Source organism: Callospermophilus lateralis, chromosome 11 (genome assembly GCF_048772815.1).
Source record: "Callospermophilus lateralis isolate mCalLat2 chromosome 11, mCalLat2.hap1, whole genome shotgun sequence".
NCBI classification, from domain to species: domain Eukaryota; kingdom Metazoa; phylum Chordata; class Mammalia; order Rodentia; family Sciuridae; genus Callospermophilus; species Callospermophilus lateralis.
The window spans coordinates 7,027,461-7,048,917 of NC_135315.1; positions in this window are offsets into that span (position 1 = coordinate 7,027,461).

A 21,457-nucleotide genomic window follows, 5' to 3' on the forward strand; every position below is an offset into this window, starting at 1 on the left:
GACGTAGGCTGCTCCTAAGTGAGGGCTAATAGATGCCTTCTCAGATCAAGAGCAGATCTGAGGGTGGGTGTGGGAGGAAGGGCTCGCCCCCTCCCAAGATGCTGCTGCGGGCCACGTGCGAGGCCCAGCTCAGCTAAGCTGGCTCAAGTGGCGAGTGACGTGTTGAAATGAATCCAACGCCTCACCATCTGGCTCTGATTGTAAACATGTGTATACAAAGTGAGTGTCACTTCAGGCAATTCGCAGGGGCCCGCCTGCTTCTGTGGTGGCTGCAGCTGTCCTGGGGTGGGGACAGAGTGGTGCCTGCCCCAGGACAGGGCAGGTGGTGCAGGTGGGTGGCTGTCTTCCCTGGGGTAGGGAACCAGTCGGAGGGAGGAGGCTGAGGAGATTCGGGGCACCAGCCAGACATCACGTGCCCACCTTTCCTGAGAGCAGCTGGTGACCCTGGGTCCGGCTGTCTGGCCGGCACTGCTTTGATAATTAATCATTTTCTGTCCGGACTATAAATACCCCAGAGGTAAGTCTGTTCTGCTTCCCCGGCCCTCCCGATCTCTGTTGTGTGGATTCTCTCCGCTTCTCCCAGCCTGGTCAGGGAGCAGAGCAGAAACCCATCCTTCTGGGGCAAAGGAAAAATGAACGAGTCCTCTCTGTCTCTTCCACTCGGAGCCAAGAGCTCTCAGATGATCTCCTGGGTCTCAGTTTTATCATCTTTTAAATGGGATCATCGACTCTTCCTCTTCACGGGCTTCCTCAGGGCCTCCTGGCCGCGTACCCCCATGACAAGAGGAAGAGTGCAGAGGGTGCCCGCAGTCCTGGCCCTGGGACAGACAGAGCTGCAGAGGGCTGGTCCAGGCGAGCATACGGACCCCCAGACAGACTCACTGCTGCGGCTTGGCCTCCTTCTTCCTGCACCCTCGCGGCCCATTTTGAGTAAGTGTCACCTGGTAGGTGTAGCTATTGCTTTGTTCCAGGAAATAAAGAATTGCTCTAAGGGGCAGGACCAAGAGGCCCACGCGCAGTCCGGGTGCTGGTCCCCCAGGCTCCTCCCTCTTCCTAGGGGGTCAGTTCTGCTGTCCTGGCCCTGACCCCACCCAACCTGCACACAGGAGCCAGTGACATGTCCCCTCAACCGCCTCTCTGCTGTTCCTCAAAAGCGCACAGCCCCAGGGACGGCCAAGAGGGAGCAAGCTAATCATCTCCCGTGTTTTCCTTCAGCGGGGAGCGGGCAGAGGGGACGGGAGAGAGGAAATTGGCAGGGCTGAGAGCAGGTTCCAGACGGCATCGTGGGGTCGCAGCGCAGGTACCGTGAGAATTGGGGTGGGGCGGAAGTCTGGGGCCACAAGAACCTGTGCTCTCTGTCCCCAGAGCCCGGCATCTGGAGGGGGTTGGCAGGACCCTGCTGCTCGGCCCCCTCCTTCCTGCAGTGCCAGGCAATGCCACAGGCGGGGTGTTCCAGGGCCCGGTCCACGGTAACAAGGCCCTGGTGACCGGGTGCCACAGAGAGGCCACTGCCTGGGAGACAGGACCCCATTCCTTCCAGGACGGAACAGCAGGCCAGAAGAGAGGCCCCGGGAAAAGAGGCTCAGCCTCACGGAGCCAAGACTCCCAGGAAAAGCGATGAAGACGGGATGTGGAAGAAGACAACTCCACAGCACGACACCTCCCTGTGACAGATGCCTAATTAAGACTGGACAGAAACAGGCAAGAGAGCCACTTAATCCAGATTCTATTTGCCTTGCTAATTTAGGGGTGTGTGTGTGCGTGTGTGTGTGTGTGTGTGTGTGTGCGCGCGCGTGCACGTGCATGTGTGTTTTCCTGTTGGGTGAAGGTTTGTAAAATCTTAATGAGGTTGTGCATATTGGAGCAGAGATGGAAACGCGTCCTCCCCTCCCCCTCCGTAATGGTCTCACATCCCTGGGGCCATTAAAGCTCCTTGCCCAAGACTCTCCCTGTAGGGAAAGCGGCAAAGGGCCTCTGTCTGTGGGTTCAGGGGAGGAGACGAAGTGTCTCATTCAATCACAGATAGATGGCTGGTGGCTTAGGCAGTTGATGACTTCTTCTTCTTCTTCTTCTTTTTTTTTTTTTCCTTAAATGAAAGCCTCAAATTGGACTCAAAGCAGCTATTTGTAATGTCAGGAGCAGCTGGCATTTAGATATCAAGCTCATTGAATTAATTTTTAATGACCTTTAATGTGACAGGTCAGCAGGGGCTGAAGGAACACTCTGCTGTGTACACAGTAGGCAGCTGTTGGAACCAAAGGGAACAGGGGAGCATGCCACCAGGGAGACCCCACCATGAGCCCTTCCTCCTTCCCGACTCTGCCACCCGGCCTGGGTCCTGGGACTAGGGGACACTGCCTGCTCTCCCTGGCATATGTGAGGGGAGCAGCTCCGGGAGGGAGGGACGGGAGCGAGAAGGAGCCCTGCTGGCTTTGGGGCTACCTTGGGGTGATTCACGTGGTCACTGCCCAGGGTGGCCTCTTCAAAGCGCACTGACCCCGTGGGCAGTTTCAAGGGGCCCGGTTCAGTGCTGGCTCCCCTTCAGGGCAGTTCAGGTGTGTGGACCACCAGGAGGAGGCCATCGGAGGAGGAGACCCCAGGGCTATGTCCGTCCACTTGGTCTCACGCAAGGGTAAGGGGCTATGTCGCTGTGGGCTCCGGGAACATGCAGCCTTTGCTAAGAGCCTGAAACTGTCAGGTGTCAGGTCCTGAGGCCAGAGGGCAGGTCAAGGTGCTCCCTGGGTGAGGCGGCGATTTCACCCTTTCCCAGGCACACACTGTTAAGATGCACCGTCTAACTGGGGCCTGAGGTTCTGCATGGCTACCCAGGTCCAGGTGACACTGAGGTTCCTGGTCCAGGGAGACCACGCTCTGAGTAGCCAGGGTCGACAGTCCAGAAAGGTGACCCTGGAGGGCCTCTCTCATCAGTATCACCCAGAGGCCTCACTAAGACATGCATTGCTTCCTCCCACTCCGAGACTTTCCAACTGAGCAGGTGTGAGGTGGAGAAGGAGCATTTGCCTTTGTGACAGGATTGCGGTGAAAATGACGTCCAGAGACGACGCTTTTGGGAATGGCTGGGACTCTGGGCCTGAGACCTGCACCAGAGGTGCTTAGAGTTGGACAAGGAAAAGAGGCAGGACTCAGGAGCAAGAGTGGGTCGCCACGTGGCCTTCCCTGTATACCGTGAACGGAGCTTTAATGTCCCTGGGACGTGCGAACACTGGGTGGGTGAGGGGGGGCTCTTTCCATGCAAAAATCTTTAGCTCAAAACACCTTCTCCCTCCCAACCCTTTCTCTCCTCGGGAGGCTCACAGGGGAAGGGGAGGGCCGTCCAGCTTCTGCCTGGACAGGGAGCTGCTCAGCCCTCTTTGCACATTCTCACAGTACCTGGGGAGATTTTAAATGCTCAGGGTGCTTCTGCCTGTTCCTCCAGATGCCGACTTAATTGGTCTTAGGTGATGCCTAAGACCAATTTTTGTTTTTGTTTTTAAATAAAACTCCTCCAGAGCCACAGTTGAGAACCACTGGCCTAGAGCCAAGTCTACTGTCAGCTGCGACTTGTTGGGGAGTTGGGCAAAGGATGTCCCCTCCCTTATTCTCTGTACCCCCTTGCTATACCCCCCCCCCCAACGCACGTAGCTGAAGTTCTGCAAACACCTGGTCTGTTCTACTGAGAATGGGGCGACCTACTTTCTCTGCCTGTGGCTTCTCTTGCACATGGGGACTCTGGGGACGGAGGGGCAGATGGAAATGTCAGCATGTCTGTGTTGATGCTGCATTTGGGTGTCACCCAAGCGCTTGTTTCTCTGTCAGATTCCGGATGTGGCATTTAGATAGTGAACCACTGCCGCCAGACTCTTGCTGGGGGAGATCAAAGCATCCGGCAGCATCCAGAGACGCCCTGGGGTCTGGCTGCCAAGAGCTGGCAGCTTTGGGCCACAGGCAGGACGGGGCTGGCACAGGGACTGTTTTGGCTGGAGGCGGACCACAGGCAGACAGAGCACCTGGGGATTCTTCCCTCCCGTCGGGCCCCTTCACCTGTAAGGCTGCTCTCCCAACCGGGCACCTACCTGTGCACGCCCAAGCACCTGGGACCTCGCCACACAGCCCTGACCCTGGTGGCTGCCTGTGGCTGTACCACTCTGTGTCCCTCACTGTGAGGAGGGATACACCACAGAGGGCCGGCCAGCCAGCCAGAGGGGGCTCCATCTAAAATGGTCCCATCGTGGGGAGCTGACCCCAGGAAGTGGGTCCAGGGACTGGGGACAGAGGCCCCCCGTCCTCCTGCCTTCTAGAGGCTGGGTCAGCCCCATTGTGTCCATGTCAGGTGGAGTGGGATATCGCCCACCTGCTGGTATAGAAGGTCTTGGATGTCCCACTGTGTCCCTGGGTGCCTCTGGGGCGTCTCGGGGGCTGGCGGACCAAGGACAGGCACAGGAGGAACCGGCAAGGCGCACTGGCCTGGAGCACAGACGGAGCACAGCGGTCCTTCCGGGAAGCGTCCCTGCTCGCCGTGAGTCCTCAGCAGCTGCCCAGTGTCACCGGTGTTTATTAACCTTTCCTGCACACAGCAAAGAACATTGTGTCTCTCCGTGCAGGCTCTCAAGAATTCCAATTATTCCGTGCTCTGGCCCCCACCCCCACTTTTTAGTAGGAGTCACTATTAACATCTCCCTGGTTGGATTTCGGAAAGAACAGCCTGTCTCCTCTTGACAGGAGACTGGAGAGAACTGTGAGCACTGGGGTCCACTTGGTGCAGGATCTGCCTCTGGCCGCTCCTCATGGCCGTCTATTCTTCCTGTTGACAAGGAGAGAGCAGGGTCTCACCCCTGCCCCTGTCCAATGCCCCCACCAGTTCCCAAGTGTGAGAGGCTCCGGCCCTTCCATTAGGACCCCTGCTCCCTGTTACTTTGGTGACGCAAGACTCGGGGTCTTTTTCCAGCCTCTGTCCCCCTCTCTTCCTGCTCAGAGGGCAGGGGAGAAGGGTCTTAACAGGAAAGTGACTATTCCACGTACCCTCAGCATGCCCCCGGTCGGCAAGGGGGACCCGGAGAGCGCCGCTCCCAGCGATTGTGAAGGCTCATCTGATATCTTCCCCCTCCCTCCAGTTTGTCCCCAGGGGGTGTCCCTGTGAACCTGATGTCCCACAGGAAGTCATCCTCAGGCAGGGTCCCTCTAGCCCCTGAAGGGCAGGAAGCCTCCGACGCAGGAGCAGGGATCAGGTGGGAGCTGAAAAGTGAGCTTCTCCAAGCGTGGAACTAGGGAGAGGCTTCGGGGGCCCCCACCCCTGGAAGCTCCTCAACAAAGCTTCCACCTCTTGCCCCTTGCCCCAGGGAAGAGGGGATGGCCATGGCGGTGTGACCTGTGGCCCCTCCCAGCTCCCCAGCCCGCCCTGGCACGGCCAGCCTAACTCCTCCGCCCCACCTACTCTCTGGCTCCCTGCTTGCCCTCTGGGCTCAGGCTTCCAAGGGTGGCTCCAAGGCCACGCCCCCGGGTCGCCTGGATACCTTCCACCTGCCTCCCGGCCCCGCCCACCAGCCCAAGCAGGAAGTAATCTTCCTCCTGGGAGTTCTTGGAACACTTTCTCTGCACTTTGTGGCGGCAGGCATCAATTTCTGCTCCTTACCCTGGTTTCCCACCTGCATCTCTTATATCAGCTCCGAGTTGGCAAGCTCCTTAATGACAGGAGTCATAGCTCATCCTCCTTTATGGCCACACTGCACCCAGCGCTGCAAATGTTGATTGAATGATAAGAAACTCAACCCTAGTGACATTCTGGGTGTCATCATGAGAAGGTCGTTCATCTCTGCTTTGTTCCTGAAGTGGGGGGCATCTCCTGGTCCAGGGAAGACAGAGGGAAGACTCATCTCTCTGAGGTGTCAACTGATTGACAGCCATTTCTGGGGTTGTTTGGAGCTCCACCCGTGGCAGGCCCAGCTGGACATCACTTTCCACCCCCCAGTCTCCTCCTGATGAGCCCCAGCCTCATGACGTCCCACTTCGTCCAGCCTTATTGGTGATGGGAGTCCTTCCCTGATACCTTCTTGGTTCTCATGGAACCTCCCCGATGCCACCTCTTCACCGTCCCAGACCTGCTCTTAATCAGATGCATTTCTTTTTTGCTTCTTGTCACTCGTTTTCCGGCCACTCTGTCCGCACCCTGCACGCTGTTTCCACTTGAGTGTCCACAATATTTGTAACCTTCAGTGCTTAAGGCCACATGCCTCTGCCAAGCAACCTTTCAGGATTTCTTTGGTAAAACTCACTCCTTCTTCCTCAGCGGAAACCCACAGCCATTGGTTCCTCTGCCTGGTAGTATAGTTTTTGTATTAGTTAGGATAAAAGATAAAGTGCTATAATATCATTGTTTAAGCAACAGTATGGTGGTTTAAATGACAAAGTGTATTTTTTTCTCTCTTCTTTCTTTCTTTGTTTTCTTGTTTTGTTTTGTTTTGTTTTTGTTTTTGTTTTTGTACTGTTGAACCCAAATCTACATCCCAACTCTTTTAATTTTGAGACAGGATCTCTCTAGGTTGCTTAGGCCCCGCTAAGTTGCTGAAGCTGACCTCAAACTTTCTGTCCTCCTGCCTCAGCCTCCTGAATCACTGGGATTATAGGCATGTGCCATGGTGCCTGGCCTGCATTTCTCTTTTACCCTATATTTGTGTTGGATTGGTGGGGCCACTTGTTATTTGTGGTCATCTGGAGACCAGATGAATCCGCTGTGTTGTTCTGCCCTCTCCTAGGCGGTATAATCAAAGACGGTTGGAGCTGGGCTAAAAGGGTGCAAGTTCAAAAGCCGGTAGGAAGAAAAAAGAGCTGGCGGAAGTCCTTGCTCCAGTCACCCGTGTTCACCATCCCGATGGTCTGGTCTCTGGTAATCGTGTCGCGTAACAAATAGAGCCAACAGCCCCAAATTGCTGATCAGAGCCCTGCAGACGTTTCCCGCCCCTTGGTTATTTAACAAGCACTAACCTAGATGCTGCTGAGAAGGGACCTTGCAGAGGCATTTAGGGTCTGAATTAGCTGCTCTCACGATTGGCAGCTCATCTTGGACTCTCCAGGTGGACCCAGAGTCATTGCACAAGCCCTTCAAATCAGGCAGGAAGCAGGAGAGGAGGGAAAGGCATGTGTCTTCACCATGCCGCTGCCATTCTGAGACACACGGGTCACTTGCAAGGACACCGGTGAAGCCTCTAGATGTGGAGGACAGTCCCAGTGACGACCGTCTGGGAAATGAGAACCTCAGTCCTACGACCACTAGGAACCCGAACTGGCCGGTGACGTGAATGAGCTTGGCAGCAGGTCCTCCCCTAGCCTCCAGGAGCCGGTCAGCAGCCGCTTGAGTGTGTCCTTGGAGCCAAGCCAGAACCCTGCAGTTGAAATCATAGAGGTGTTTTGGGATTCAGCTGCTCAGTTTGTGGAAGTCCAAGGCAGAGGTCCCCATGACGCCCTGTCTCAGGTCTGTGGCCTGCAGTTTGGCTGGGATTTGGCCAACTCAGCTGGCCAGGCTGCACAGCAGGCTCCCAGGAGGCTAGCGTCTCATCCCATGACTTCATTTACTTAGTGTGTTGGTCACATGGCAGTGACAGAGGCACTGGGGGCCACACCAGGCCCCAGGAACAGGCTAAGCCTCCCTTGCTTCTCGGCAACCAACCGTTGTCCCAATGGTCACACCCAGCACTGGGGGAGGGGCAGTGTGCTAACCTGCGCTGGGGGAAGGCCTGCTACCTGACCCGCAGTCTGGTGTAGGATTCTGCTAGAGGAGGGTGTGGACATGAGGCCACCGTCCACTCGCCCACACTTCGCATCCCGCTGTCTTCTCCGAGGCATGACGCCTGCTCTTTGTGTTCCTTTATTGTTTTGTGTGTGTGTGTGTGTGTGTGTGTGTGCACGGGTGCACACATGTGTGCCCCACACTCGAGCGTGCACTCCAAGAAGGTAGGAAGAGCTGCCTCTTTTGCCTCTTGTGTCTTAAGCACAGACCTGGGATGTCCCAGGAGGTCAATATGTACTTGTTGAATAAAGCAGTGATGTTAGCTGGGACCCACCGGGTCTTCCCCATGGGCTGCGCGTGACTCATTTTGTGTGGGAAAAGCAATCCCCCAGCCCCCCCCCCCGCCACCCGCCGTGACATGGACGGAAAGCTCATCACAGCACAAAAAGCAAAACCTACTCCCAGCCTGATTTGGAGCCTCTGATGGTCTCCAGGAGTTGCAGGAAATTGTAAAAATAAAATTGTAAAAATTCCCAAAAAAAAAAAAAAAATTAGGCTGTGATAACAACGCTCCCCCCCAACCCCAGGCTGGCTGTTGGTTGGGGGCGGGGGCCCAGGTCTATAAATTCAAACCGCAGGGCATGCCAATCCCCAGAGGCTTCACTCCTGAAGCTAAAATAATAATTCTGGGCTTTGGCAGGATTTTCTGGATCCCACCCGGCTTTTCTTGAGCATGGAGGACTGGCCGTCCCTGCCAAATGGAACCACCTCGGGAGAGCTGGCCAGGGCTGTCAGCGCCTCTCCTCTCAGTCGGCTGATTGGCGGAGTCAACTGGTGTTTGTGGGGTGCCGGGCCCAGCCTCAGTTAACCCCTTCAGGCATCTAAAGATGCCCGAGATGCACGGTGACCTGGGAGGTGGGGGTCTGGGTGCAGGAGCTCACACAAGAGGAAAAAGGGGCGGGGACACCCTCCATCCCAGGTCTTGAGGGAATCGCCACCCGGGGACACAGGGGTCCTCCTAGAACCCGTCCTCACCTGCACTGCCATGTTATCAAACATCCATTCTCTGTCAGTAACGGTCATCACCATCACCACCAACCACTGCGGTATAATTAATATTTACCTGTGATTATTATCAATATTTATTAGTAATGAATATTAATCATGGGAGTCTAATAAATAAATATTAATAGTATTAATATCAAATATGTATTACGTTTGTTATGCACCAGGAGTCCACTTAAAACCCTAGTGTAGGTGGGGAAAGGGAAACCGAGGCAGATTCAGGATCTTGCCCAAGGACACCTTGCAGAGAGGGTTGCAGCGGCGGCCTGGCTGACTGACACTGGCTCCTGGTCTTAAGCTCTGTGCTACACAGTATCTGAGAGAGCAGATATTATGCTTTCATTTAAAATGCTACATTCATTGAGTGCTTGTCTCACTCACTCAGAGTAAGAGGAGGAGCAGGAGGGCAGGGCGCCCGCTGACCCGGGATCAGAGAGGCTCTGACCTCCCTGAGATGGAAGGTGGTGGGGGCGGGGCGATGGTTCAGGCACTTGTATTAAAATGCAAATTTCTGCCTTGCTTGCTGGTTTATCATCTGACTCGTTATACAATTTGCCAGTTATAGAAGAAAAATTACCATAATGGGGCCCCAGGGAATGGTTGTAAAAAGGAGACCAAACGTTACTTATCGGCCGTTCCACTACAATTATCTTACACGTTTGTTCTTTTCCTCCTCAGAAAAATGAAACCGTCAATGCCAGGGACAAGGTGCTGACCAGGGTGCTGACCAGGCAGGAGACAGCCCAGCGGCTGGGTCTTTGATCCGCTCCTCCCTCCTCTCCCTACCTGCCCCAGCTGGGGCCACCGCGGCTACCTTCCTTGGGCAGCTCTGTCTGCAGGACAAGCAGGAAAAGAGAGAGGGCTCTGCAGGTGGGAGTTCAGAGTCTCCTGCGTCTTACTGGCCCAGGCTGGGCAGGATCTCCTCTCCCGGGGGCTTGATGTGGAGGTGGGGCAGCTCAGGAGGACCCATGGAGCATCACCCCTCAGCCTCAGCAGGCACCGGGCAGGTAGGTGGGACTCAGGTAGCTGAACTTCTGCAAGGAGGCAGCCGCTGAGCGGGGTATTCCTCTGGGCCACCGTACCCGGAGGACTCACGCCCCTAGAAACCTTTCCCACCTGTACCTGCCGCCCCACCCAGAGCATCTTACTGCAGAGCCTCACTGTGGGCTCCTTGCAGGGGGAGGGTGAGTCTTTCCACTTGATTCTTTCAGTATCCACCGAGTTCTTGGAACCTAATAAGAAGGAGATAAATATTTGATGAATGAATGAAAGTCTCTGTCCCTGAGTGTGTGTGTATGTGCGTTTCCAGGTTATCCTAAGGTGGCCTCCCCCAGGGGCTGGCTGCTTTTAGGTCCAGCCAAATCTTTCCCAAGTCCTCAGGCCCTTGATGATTTCTCACTTCTATAATCAGCATATTAAGACAGCCGGGGAGCGGGCACTGACGCGCTGCAGGTGGCCCGTGCACGCTGTTTAGGTATTTATACGGGCTTCTCTCTCATTCTTTCCCACTCCACCGTGGACTTAGAACTTCTTTTGTTTTAGACCCCGAGGCACCTCTTCCCCATTGATTTCTGCCACCATATCAAAGGTAGATCCTCAACGCTGCCGAGTTAAATTTACCGACGACAAACTCAAAGCCATGCACCAAGTGCTGGGGAAGCGTGCCTAGCAGGGAGCCTCCAACCTCCAGTTTCTCAGGCTCAACACCAAGAAATGAACCAGGCACGACTGTCGTAGGAGCCAAGCTCAAGCTGGGAGGAGCCACAGGGTGGCACCTGGAGCCAGGGTGCTCGGGGAGCTGTCGACTCCTGTTTGTGGCAAAACCAGCCAGTATTCCCGTTCTGGATGGCAGGCCTGGCTGGCGCCTCCCAGAGGGGCGTAGCATTCCCTGTACCTCTAAGGCTTTGGCTAATGGCACGGGCATCTCCCACGGCCTGCAGTTTCCTCTCCCAGGAGGGGATGAGAGTTTGAGGAGCGAGGGTGCTGTGGTCTCCATGGGTCTCTAGAGCAGGGGTTGGTAAACTAGGGCCAGGGAGGGCCAGCCGCTTCTTTTCACAGTCTACATACTGAGAACGCTTTTTACTTTTTCAAGTGGTGGAGGAGGGAAGCCAAAAGAATATCATTCCATGACTCGTGACGATGAAATCGGATTCATTGGTCCTGTCTATAGATAAGGTTTTCTTGGAGCCCAGCCACGCCCATTCCTGTGTGTGAGGCCCAGGGGGGCATCGGTACCAACAACCGCAGAGGTGGACATTTGTGACAAACTTGCAGGGCCCACAAAGCCACCTGACTCTACAGAAGACATTCGCCAACACTGCTCTAGAGCCCAGACTGCCCCCTCGGGCCCGTCCCACGTCCCACTGTGGCACCGAGTCATCTGGCCATCGGGGGAAACACTCCTGGGTGGAGGGAGATTCTCTCCCACACTAACCTCCACGTTTTCAGTGAAGGAGGGGAGGGCGGAGGAGAAGCTGGAAGGCGGTAGAGATGGGTGATAAAAGTCCCTGTGGCCTAGCTCACGTCACCCCAACTTCTCTCTGGGCCTCCCCACCTTCCCCCTGGGAGCTGTGCTGCTGGGGAGCAGTGGGGGAGCTCAGACATGCAGGTTTACCACCCTGACCTGGGGGGGACTCAAGGTGCTCCACGTGACGGTACCTTGGGCACCTTGTCCTTATCAGACAGACGTCTCCCCCTTTTTTTTGGTTCTGTTTTGTAATCATAATAACGAACATGTGACATTAAATACCAAGTAACAGGCATTTATCTAGCATCTGCCATGGACAAGGGTTGCATTGCACCGGGGAGATGTGGGCGGTCAATACGGCCAGGGCCTGCGCTCCGGGAGTTTTCACGCCAGGTTGTCTTCGTGCGCACAGCTGGTTCCCAGGGACTCACGCGCTGCCTCCCACTGCTGTCCGCCCATGACTCTCCCACATCCACCTTGTGGAAGACAAAAATTACCCCCCTTTACAGAAGAGGTGACCAAGGCTCTGTGCCCAGGCCCCTCACCCTAGCGGGGGTCTCTGGATGTGCTGGCTGACCCGCTGCACAGCATCTTCTGCAGAAAAAGAAAAGAACAGGAAGAGATGGTGCTAGGGGTGCTCTGTTGACTCTGCGCAGCAAAAGGGAAAGGAAAAGGTGGGCAGGCTTAGCAGGGAAAGAGCCTCCCGTGAATTCTTGGGGACCACTCAAGGAGGAAATTTTCTAAGCTCTCTGGCCTCCTGGGAGCCACGCCTCACTTTGAGCTGAGCAGGTGGATACCAAAGAAGGGCAGAGATGGACTCATTCTGTTCTGCCTTGAATTATTCCCTGGCCTAACTGTCCTTCTACTCTGGGTTATAAACACCTTGGTGACAGGGACAATCTCTCAGTTTCTCTTAGATCTCTCAAGCCGACAAATATGAAGTGCCTACTGTATGCCAGACAGAATGCTAGCTGCGAGACGCAGGGCTGTGTAGGATAGGTGTTCAGGAATTGCTTATTATATAACCGAGTCTCTGCAGATTTAGCTCCCACCAATGCCCGGGTTTCGATAGGAGCTTCCAGGATTGCCAGAGAGTCCTAGAAAAGAGAGGTGAGATGACACAGGTCTGTGGAGTAACGGCCTTGCTCCCTTTGCCCGCTCCACCTGCATCTCTGCCCCCAAAGGGATGTTCTCCTTTACCTGGGGGTCAGTGGGTCCATGTTCAGAGCCGCTGTTTGTTCCCAAGTCCAGGTCTTAGAAATCACTAAGAGGTAAAGATTTTCCTCCACTCTCTTTCTCTAGCTCCTATCCTGGACTCTCTCTTTAGTTCTAAAGTCATTACCATACTCAGTTCCCTTGGTCACTTACTTTCGGTTAAAATCAAATGATCTCCAAAGACGAAGACTTCAGGTGTTACTGGAGCGCAGGACCCTTTCCCTGACCCTCAGGTGTGGGCAGGTGAGGATGTCATGTCAGCGGGGAGAGGGTTACCTCCTGAGTTGGTTCTGCCGTCAAAGTCTCCAGGCTGCCCCTCCTGGGCCTCTAGGCCAGGCCTACGCCGTGCAGGGCATGGGGCCGAATGCCCTCCAAGGCGCACTCAGGGTTGGCAAAGGAAACACCCAGGCGACCAGTGGGGGGCCGCCCTCTGAAGCTCTCAGGCCTTCTTTCACCTTTGTCCCAGGATGGGGCAGGAGGTGACATCCTCTTGGTAGCTGTCATCAGGAGCCATCACCTACACCGCTGTGCTCCTCCAGGTAGGACCGGGGGGGGGGGGGTGAAGGCCAGGGACTCATTACCGAATTCCAGCTTCCAGTCTGAGGGTGCACTGCCTCCTCGGACAATTGACAGTGGGTGACCTTGACCTTCCATGCCGAGATGTGGCCTTCAAATATGAAGACTCAGTAGGACAAACTCTCAGAAGGCCACCAAGTCAACCCAATAGCCATCCAAGAGATGTGCACAAACAGCAGGTGCCGTTTTACCATTCTCAGGAGCTTGGGGTGCTGCAGGTCTCCACAAGGAACGCTCTCTCATATTCAAAGGATGTACCTGCTGCGTCCGCCTCTAGGATGCCTCTGTCCCTTCCTCTTTCCAGTCCACAAAGTTGTCAAAGTGCGACTTGTTCGCCAATGTCCTACTCCCTGGTAGGCAGAGGGGGCCTTGCTGACCCTGAGAAAGGAACAGACCCTTTGCGGTGCTTCAAGTCACTCCACAGAGGCCCCTAAGAGCTTCGGGGGAACACGTGAAATTGCTCACAACCCACGCTCACAGCGGTCACACCCGGTGTTCTGCTCCTCCCATGCTCCATCCGCCTATCTGTCTCGACCCCAGCGGTGCAGACTCCGTCACCGACGCTGGTCTTTGGGATCCATGAGATTCTGCACCTGTGAATCTGGAAGGGTCTAAGTGTACACTACTGTGCCCAGGAGGAAAGAAAGCAGAGTGCCCTAATGTCACACGTGGGGCCCATCATTCTTTGTGGTAGGGCTGTCCCTACCACATTGTGGCCTCCTCCAGGTGTGACAACCCAAAGTGACAAATAGTTGATGCATTTGCTAGCAGCAGCCCCTCGGGTGTGATAACCAAAGTGTCTCCAGACATGGCCAAATGTCCCTCAGGGAGGCAAGGTCTCCTGAAGACAAGATCTTCTAACCAAAAGTGGTTAGAAGGTTTCGTGGATTTCAAATGTGTGGCTGTGCCACAAAAGCTCTCTGCAGGCTGCCAGCCCTTGACCTTGGACGGCTGCATTCCACATTAGCCCTCAGTGTCTGCCCCGTCTGCCCCCTATGTCCCCCCGGCCACGCACCTTCCCCAGGCCTCTCGGTCCCATCCCGGCAGACTCCACAGGAGACCACCTGGGCCTCAGCTCTGGGAAGCCTGGGGAGGAGTGTAGGCCAGCGGCTGATAAAGGATTCCAAGTGCCAAGTGGGAAGGAACCTGGGGCTGAGCCGGAGCAGGTTAGCTGGGGGCTGCGATGGCCAAAACCACAGGATGCCAGTCCTGGGGGAGGTGGGCTTCCCCAGGAGGACCTGGGAGGGGATGGCATTTGTAGACATTGGCAGCTTAAAATCGATGGGTCTCCTTCATCCTTCTGAAGCCTGGGCTAGTTGATCAACGGCGAATGGCTTGGCCTCTTAGAAGCGTCAGCCGTTGGCTCCGGGTAGGGCGTGCCCTTGCTTTTCTCTTACTAGCTGGGCGCTTTCTCCTGCGCAAGAGTGTGGATGGTCAGACTCTGCCCCCCGAAGGACCAAATGCAAGTAGGAGAGAGTCAGCCACTAGAAAGATCCGAAGGCTTTAGTTTGTGAAAAAAAAAATAAAGTCCAGAATATTGTATTAAGGGAGAGAGAAGGGCAGAGTGTGTGTGGAGCGTGACCCTCTCCATGCTTTATAATGTGACATATATGTCACACACACACCCCCTCCATGCTCATGTGCCAAAATATCAAGTGTTTCCCTCTGGTGGTGGAGGACGTGACTTTAGTTTTGTTTTACACGCTTCTCTGCGTGTTCGGGTTTTCTGCAGTCAGCATTCCTTACTGTTATAACATTTTCAGCGTTCTTTACTCATATTACATTTGGTGCTTGCGGGGCCTAGGAAGAGCAGCCCATGTCTTTTCTGGAGGGAATGTAACTTTAGGGCAGCTGAACTTGCAATGGGACGGGGTGAAGACCAGCCTAATTATTTGGGGCCCAGGTTCCTGTGGCCCCACCCCACAGCCGTGCCTCCTGGGTGCCAGCAGGTGTGTCTCCACTTACGTCTGGGAGCATCTGGAGGCCCAGAGCCCAGTGCCCAAGGGCTGGAGTAGTCAGCCCCTTGCAAAGCCGTGGTCACCTGCCAGGTTTCCGCCACATGCCCTGGCCAGCTGTGGAGGAGAAACCCAGTGGTGCAGTGAGGGAACCCCTACCTGCTAGGCCAGCCCTGCAGGTAGGGGTGGGAGCGGTCGAGGAGGGTCTCAGGCAGGCTCTGGACCTGTCGCCACACCCCTTATCCAGTGCTCCTCCCTCCCACTTATTCCTCATTTTACTTAGATCTGTTCTTAACAAAATATATTTCCCACTCAGAATGCCTGTAAGAACCCCCTGGTAGGACATGTCCAAGCCAGCCAGCGATTCTGGAGCAGCCGTCGTCTACGATAAGCACCCCAGCTGCCAGGCAGGCACGGGGAGAAGCCGGGAATGACAAGACGTGGTCTCTGGCCTGTGGGAGCCTCTGGTTTGCAGGCTCCATGAGTTACAGAGGTATCCCCGGTTGTGATAAAATTGTGGAGAGAGGAGGTTTCCCACTTGGGAAAATCCAGGGTGACTTCCTGGCGGAAGTGCCATTTTGAAGCACAAGGAGGGTTTCCTTGGGTCCCGGGAGCAGTTCTGGAAGGAAGCAGCAGAGGCCTAGGAAGGTTCTCTGGGTGGTTCTCAGCCTCTCCCAGAGGGCTTGGGGCCAGGCAGCCACATGGCCATAGCCACATAGCCCACCCAGCACAGCCTCCCTCCCTTCTCTCCAGCACCTGACCAGGCAGGCAGGAGGCCCTGAGGCTCGCCAGCCTTCCTCGGGCTCCTCTGCCAGGCACTGTGTGTACAGGGCGATTCACAAGCTTGGAATTCACGATTTCGTCCGAGTGGGGAGGGTGTTCAGCTTTGCATCTGAAATCCGGTTCCTAAGCAAATTATTTCAGTAAATAAATTTCAAGGCCAGCTGCCTGCCCTACTGCAGCAAGTCCTTGTTCCAGGCAAGGGCACTCCAGAGGGGGGACAGTGACAAGCAGAGGCTGCACGGCACTGCTTTGGGAGTGTCGCAGTGGCCTTCCGGGGAGCTCACTCAGGAGGAGTGAGCTGGTCCCTGCCTGGGCTTCCCAGGGTGTGCGTGGGCTGGGGCAGGTCTAGACTAACCTCCAGGCTACTCCCCACCGCGATGGGGGCTGAAGGAGCCCTGGTCTGGGCACGCATGCGCCTGCCCTCCCTATCCCCAGTCTCCCCCTGCTTTTGAATCCTGCTTCTCCTGCTTCCTGGCTGTGGGGCCATGGGCAGGTAATCTGCCTTCTCACAGCCTTGCTGACGGACAATTCTGATGTTGCTGAATTGCTGGAATCGCGCTTAACACTTCTCCAACATCAGTATTATTGTTTCCACTTTGCAGACGAGGAAACCAAGGCAGAGAGCGAGCTGGAGCGAGAGGTGTTAAGCAACGTGCCCGGTGCCCAAGGCCATTAGCTCCCGGGTGCAGGGAGCACAGGGAGTAAACAGTGGCCAGGTGCCAGCTCCTGGCAGGGGAAGCACTTGATAAATGGTTGCTCTCAGGCTTGTTACACTGCCTCAGGCTCCCTGCCCATCCCTCTCCCAGCCAGGCGGACTCCGTGGGAAAGGCAGGGCCCAGCAGAGCCTGGGGGAGGGTGGGAGCCCGGAGCAATCTGCCTGACCCAGGAGGCTGCCCAGGGCGGGCTGGGGGCTCAGGACCAGGACCTGGAGGGGACGTGTTCTTCCTCCCAGCACAACCCTGATTGGAGCCATTTACATCTTAAAACCCAACTTAGAAAACCACAATCCATCAGCCAGCGATGGTGTAAATTGCTTTGCTAAATATATTTCTGGGTACATGGTAAGTAAAAATATCATGAATTTAATAAGCCTTGGAATTCACATTTTTCCAATCCTAATTAAGTTTCTCCTCTGTGTCGACGTGCTCCTCTCCTCGGCGAGGCTGGGAAGGGAAGGGAAGGCGGCTCACGTTGGCGGCCGAGTCCAGGCGGGTGCTCCGCATCCATGACTGCATTTCCTTCTCCCAGCAGTCCAGGCGGCCAGGGTCATCATGCCCACCTCACTGAGGACACTGAGCCTTGGGGAGGGTCACTGCTCTGTCGAGGGCTATGACCAGGAGCCAGGAACAGGATTTGAATCCAGTTCCGGCTTCCTCTTTCTATTGGACACCGCCCCCCTCACCACACACATATGCATGGGTTCCTAAATAGGTCGGCAGAGTGGCCCTTCTGTCCTCAGGTCCGGCCACAGCTTGGCTCTCCCCACAGGGGCCTAACCTGGGCCACTGGTCCCCTTTACAGCTCTGTGCACGTCACACGTTCACCCACGAGCCCCTGAGTTGTCATGAACGCATCTGGCACCGACACAGGCTACGATAAGGACCCCCGGTGTTGATGGCAGGAGGTGGCCCTTGATCCAGAACGGCTGCCTGCGGGGTGGGGGTGCTGTTTGCCTTTGTCATGGTTAATTCTATAGGTCAGCTGGCCTGGGCCACAGTGCCTAGATTTCTGGTCCAATATCATTCTGGCTGTTTGGGTGGAGGTGCGGTTTTGGGTGAGATTAACACCTCAGTGGACTGTGAGCAAAGCAGATGACCCTCCACAGGATGGTGGGCCTCATCCCATCAGCTGAAAGCCTGGAGAGAAGAAAGAGCGACTGCCCAGAGCAAGGGGAACTCCGCGCGCGCCCCTGCCTGGGTCCCTAGCCTCGAGCCCACCCTGCAGATTCCGGACTTGCCACCTCCATAATCTTGGGAGCCAGTCCTTGGGACACATCTCTGCACGCAAGCCCACGGCTTGTTGGAGAGGCCCAGTATCGAAGCCCTGCGCCCAGCCTTCTGCCCACCAGGAACCCCCCGAGGCCATGGCAAACAAGGGCCCCAAGAGTTTGGTGACTCGCCTCCTGTCCTGACAGAGCCACGGAAAGCTTGGGAGTGAGTCAGAGAGGAGCTAGCATTTCTAGGCGGATGTGTGGCTGCTCCTGTGGGCGTGTTTCTTCCTTCATATGGTGGAGAGAAACACCTTTCCCGCGGTGGGCGAGGGCTAGACAGGACGGAGTCTGCCGAGCATTCAGAGAATGGAGGCCCCCGGGAGAGGCAGAGCAGAAGAGAACCCAGGAGTGCCTGTGGCTGCGGGCCCTGCGTCTGAGCCCCGGGGTTCCTGGGCTCACCCTGGGCTCCTGGGAAGGTGGGCCCCTCCAGGTGGCCGGGGGCTGGCCAGGGCCTCTCCTCTCTTCCTGGGAGACAGGCAGGGATGGGTGGCTTTCCGCCCTCTGTCACCAGGTCCGTGGTGCTGCTGCTGTGTAACTGTCCACAGAACATTAGTCGCACATTACAGGGTTATGTTCCATAGCGCCGTGTGTTCCCCAGACGCTCGGGATTCCAGAGCGCTGCCTGCGGCCCCCGGGGAGGGGCCAGGCAGGAAGCTCTGCCCCCTGAGCCCGTCCCCTGCTGGCCTGGGGCTGCTGCACAAGTCCACCTTTCAGGAGGCTCCCAAACTTGGGGCCAGCCCCCCGCCCCAGGCTCCTTCAGATGTCCCCTGCACTCCCTGAAAGACACTGAGCTGCCAGGAGGGCAGGAAGCCAGGCCAGGGCTCAGGTGCCCCCAGATGCAGTTGCTGTGAGCCCAGGGCGTCCTGGGTTGACCCCTTCCCCCAGGGCCTGGTCTTCAGGGTCTGTCCTCTCTGCTTAAAATGCCGTGGACTCTGCGGCTCATCCTCGACTTGGCCTCTGTCCCTCAGGGTTGCGCTGCCCAGGGCCCTGTCCTCCTCACTCTGGGCTGCAGCCCTTCCTCCCGCCCAGTGCCCCCTGCTGCCGGCCTCGTCCTCTGGCCCCTCCCCTGCAGTTCTCGGCCTGGCACAGGTGACTTGTCCCTGCTCCGACTCAGGGCACTCCCTCTCCATCTGAGCCTGATAGCAGGGCTGAGGGGGGACCTGCATCAGGTTTGAGGAGTTGCCAGCCCCCTGCCCCCCGCCATGCCCACAGGGCTCAGGGAGCTGCTCAGGAGTGGCCGCAGGTGTGGGCCGCAGAGCCAGCCCTGCACTTCCTGTCTGATGTTGGGGGAGCCGTCCGCCCTCCGTGTCTCAGTTTCCTCCTCTGAAATAAAGGCGCCAACAGCACCGACGTCACAGGGTGGCGTGAGGACCAAGTGGGTGAGTAGATGAGGGGCAGGTGCCCGTCCAAAGCCCCCTGTTGTGATCCTCACTCTTGTCCCCTCTTTCAGGCCCACCAAAGGGTGGGGGAGTGGCCTTGTCACAGTGAAGGGCTCTTCTCTCCTTTTCCAGGAAGAGGACAGAGGACTCCCCTCCCCCGGGTCAGGAGCACCCCAGCCGACCTTGGACCACTTCCTGCTCCTCACCAGGGTGGGGTGGGTCGGCTGGAGAAGCTGGGTCCAGGAAAGGAAGCACATGTGTCCCCTGCCTTGAAGGTGGCAGGCCGGGGAGGGGAGCTGGGCTGCGGCCATTCTGCAGATACTCCCCCAGGAAGGACTCTGGATGGGTGAGGGGCTCGAGGCGAGGCCGGAGGAGGAGGGGAGGAGACCTCAGGTCAAGGAACGGGGCTGTGGGGACCTGGGGGTCCACATGACTGTTACTCCGTCAGTGGGACCAGGGAGGGCTGGTCAGAGTTAGAGAGGCACCTGCCAGAGGACAGTCCCCGGAGGCCTCCCGGTGCCCCATCCCTGGAGAACCAGCGCTGGCCAGGGGCGGAGGATGGCCCAGACCTCCACCCCATCCTGAAACCTCGCCCGCTGAGGACAGGACGCGGTGGGGAGGGAGCTGAGCTTTGACTTTGGTGGAGACGGAAGTTTTCAAAGGAGCCAGACTAAACACTGGACTGAGAGCCCTAATAGCTGGGCACGGAGGGAAATGGGCATCATTTGGCCAAGTGTCTCTAAGGGCGTGGCGAGGTGGACAGAAGGTAGCCAGGGGGGGTTACAGGGACACAGGAGACCGTTTCGCAGCGGCTCTCTACCAATCCAGGTGACATGGGTTCACCTGTCCGTGTCTGTCTCTTTGCGAGCTGCGTCTGTCCTTTCCCCCATCAGGGCTGGTGGGCCGTGTCTGGCACACAGTAGGCTTTTCATAAATGCTAGGAGTGGATTAAGGAAGGAGCCTGAGTTTTCTGATCTTGGAGGCTGGGAAGAGGAGTCCCCTGGAGTCCCCAAGCTCCCAGGGCTGGGTGCCTTCCGCCTCCTGGGGCCTCCGCTGCCGTTCCTGGCTGGAGAAGAGTGTCACCGGCACCAGCGAGAGGCAGCCAGTGCCCCCTGCGTTCTTCAGCCAGCTGGGCGCTGCACCTCTAGGCCTTGGTGGGGGACCTCTGGCCCCTCCTGACCCCCTCGTCATTTTCCCCCAGATGTGAGGGCCTTTCCTTCCTCCTTCCTTTGATCTTGGTCCTGGGGCTTGAACCCAGTGGCCCTTCACCACTGAACCACATTCCCCAGCACTTCTTATTTTTTGTATTAAGACAGGGTCTCACTAAGTTGTTTAGGGCCTCCCGAAATTGCTGAGGCTGGCTTTGAACTCGCGATCCTCCTGCCTCAGCCTCCGGAGCTATCGGGTGTCACCACGCCCAACCCTCTCTGCATCTTAACAGCTCCCAGAACTTGGGTCAGAGCGCACCTTCTCCGCGCCCCCAGCTCTGGGCCTCTCTTGGCCTAAGGGCTCTGGGTCACTGCTGAGCTGCTGTGATCACCTGGAGGAGCCAGTCCTCCACTCCACCCAGAGAGCATCTTCCTACGACTGTCCTCTGGCTGTGCCGGGGAAACCCACCCGCTGTGCAGAGAGAGAAGAGCACCTCCCAGGTCCCCGCCTCGGATGCTCTGCCTCCGCCAACCCGGCCCCTCCTGAGAGCCGTGCCCTGCTCTTCCGGGGCGCACAGCTGGCCCTCCATCCTCCTGCGTCCTTCCCCCCTGAGCCTGCGTCTGCCCTGGGGAGGCTGGAGTCACCGGGGCCCGGACTGCGGCCTGTGATGGTACTGCAGGTATTTTTAGCTTTCTCATTAACCGAATGCTTTCAAATTAGCCTTCTATTAACCTCAAAGGAAAATGAAAGTGTGTTTTTTTCTTCCCAGAGTGAGTCTCTCCTGCAGAATATCAAGGTTCCATGATTAACGTTTCATGCGCCTTGAAGCGCTAATGAAGCTGGATTCTCTAATATCGAACTTGATGGAATAATTGGTCCGTGCTCTCTGCGATGGCGAAGGGGACGCTGCCAGGAGGGACTGGTCCCTGCCTTCCCGTCTCCTCTTTTCTGTCTCCTCTTTCCTTCCCCGGAGGCCCCCATGCTCCCACCCCCCACACTGTCACTCTGAAGGGGCCAGATGGCCAGCACCCGCTCCCTGGTCTTAGCTGGGAGGGGCCGCAGGTCCTGAATGTCGAGTTTCAGGCTGAGACTCAGCGGCTGCCCCTGGGAGAAGCACTGTCTGGTCCTTGAGCCCTGAGCCCGGGTCACAGCAGCCTC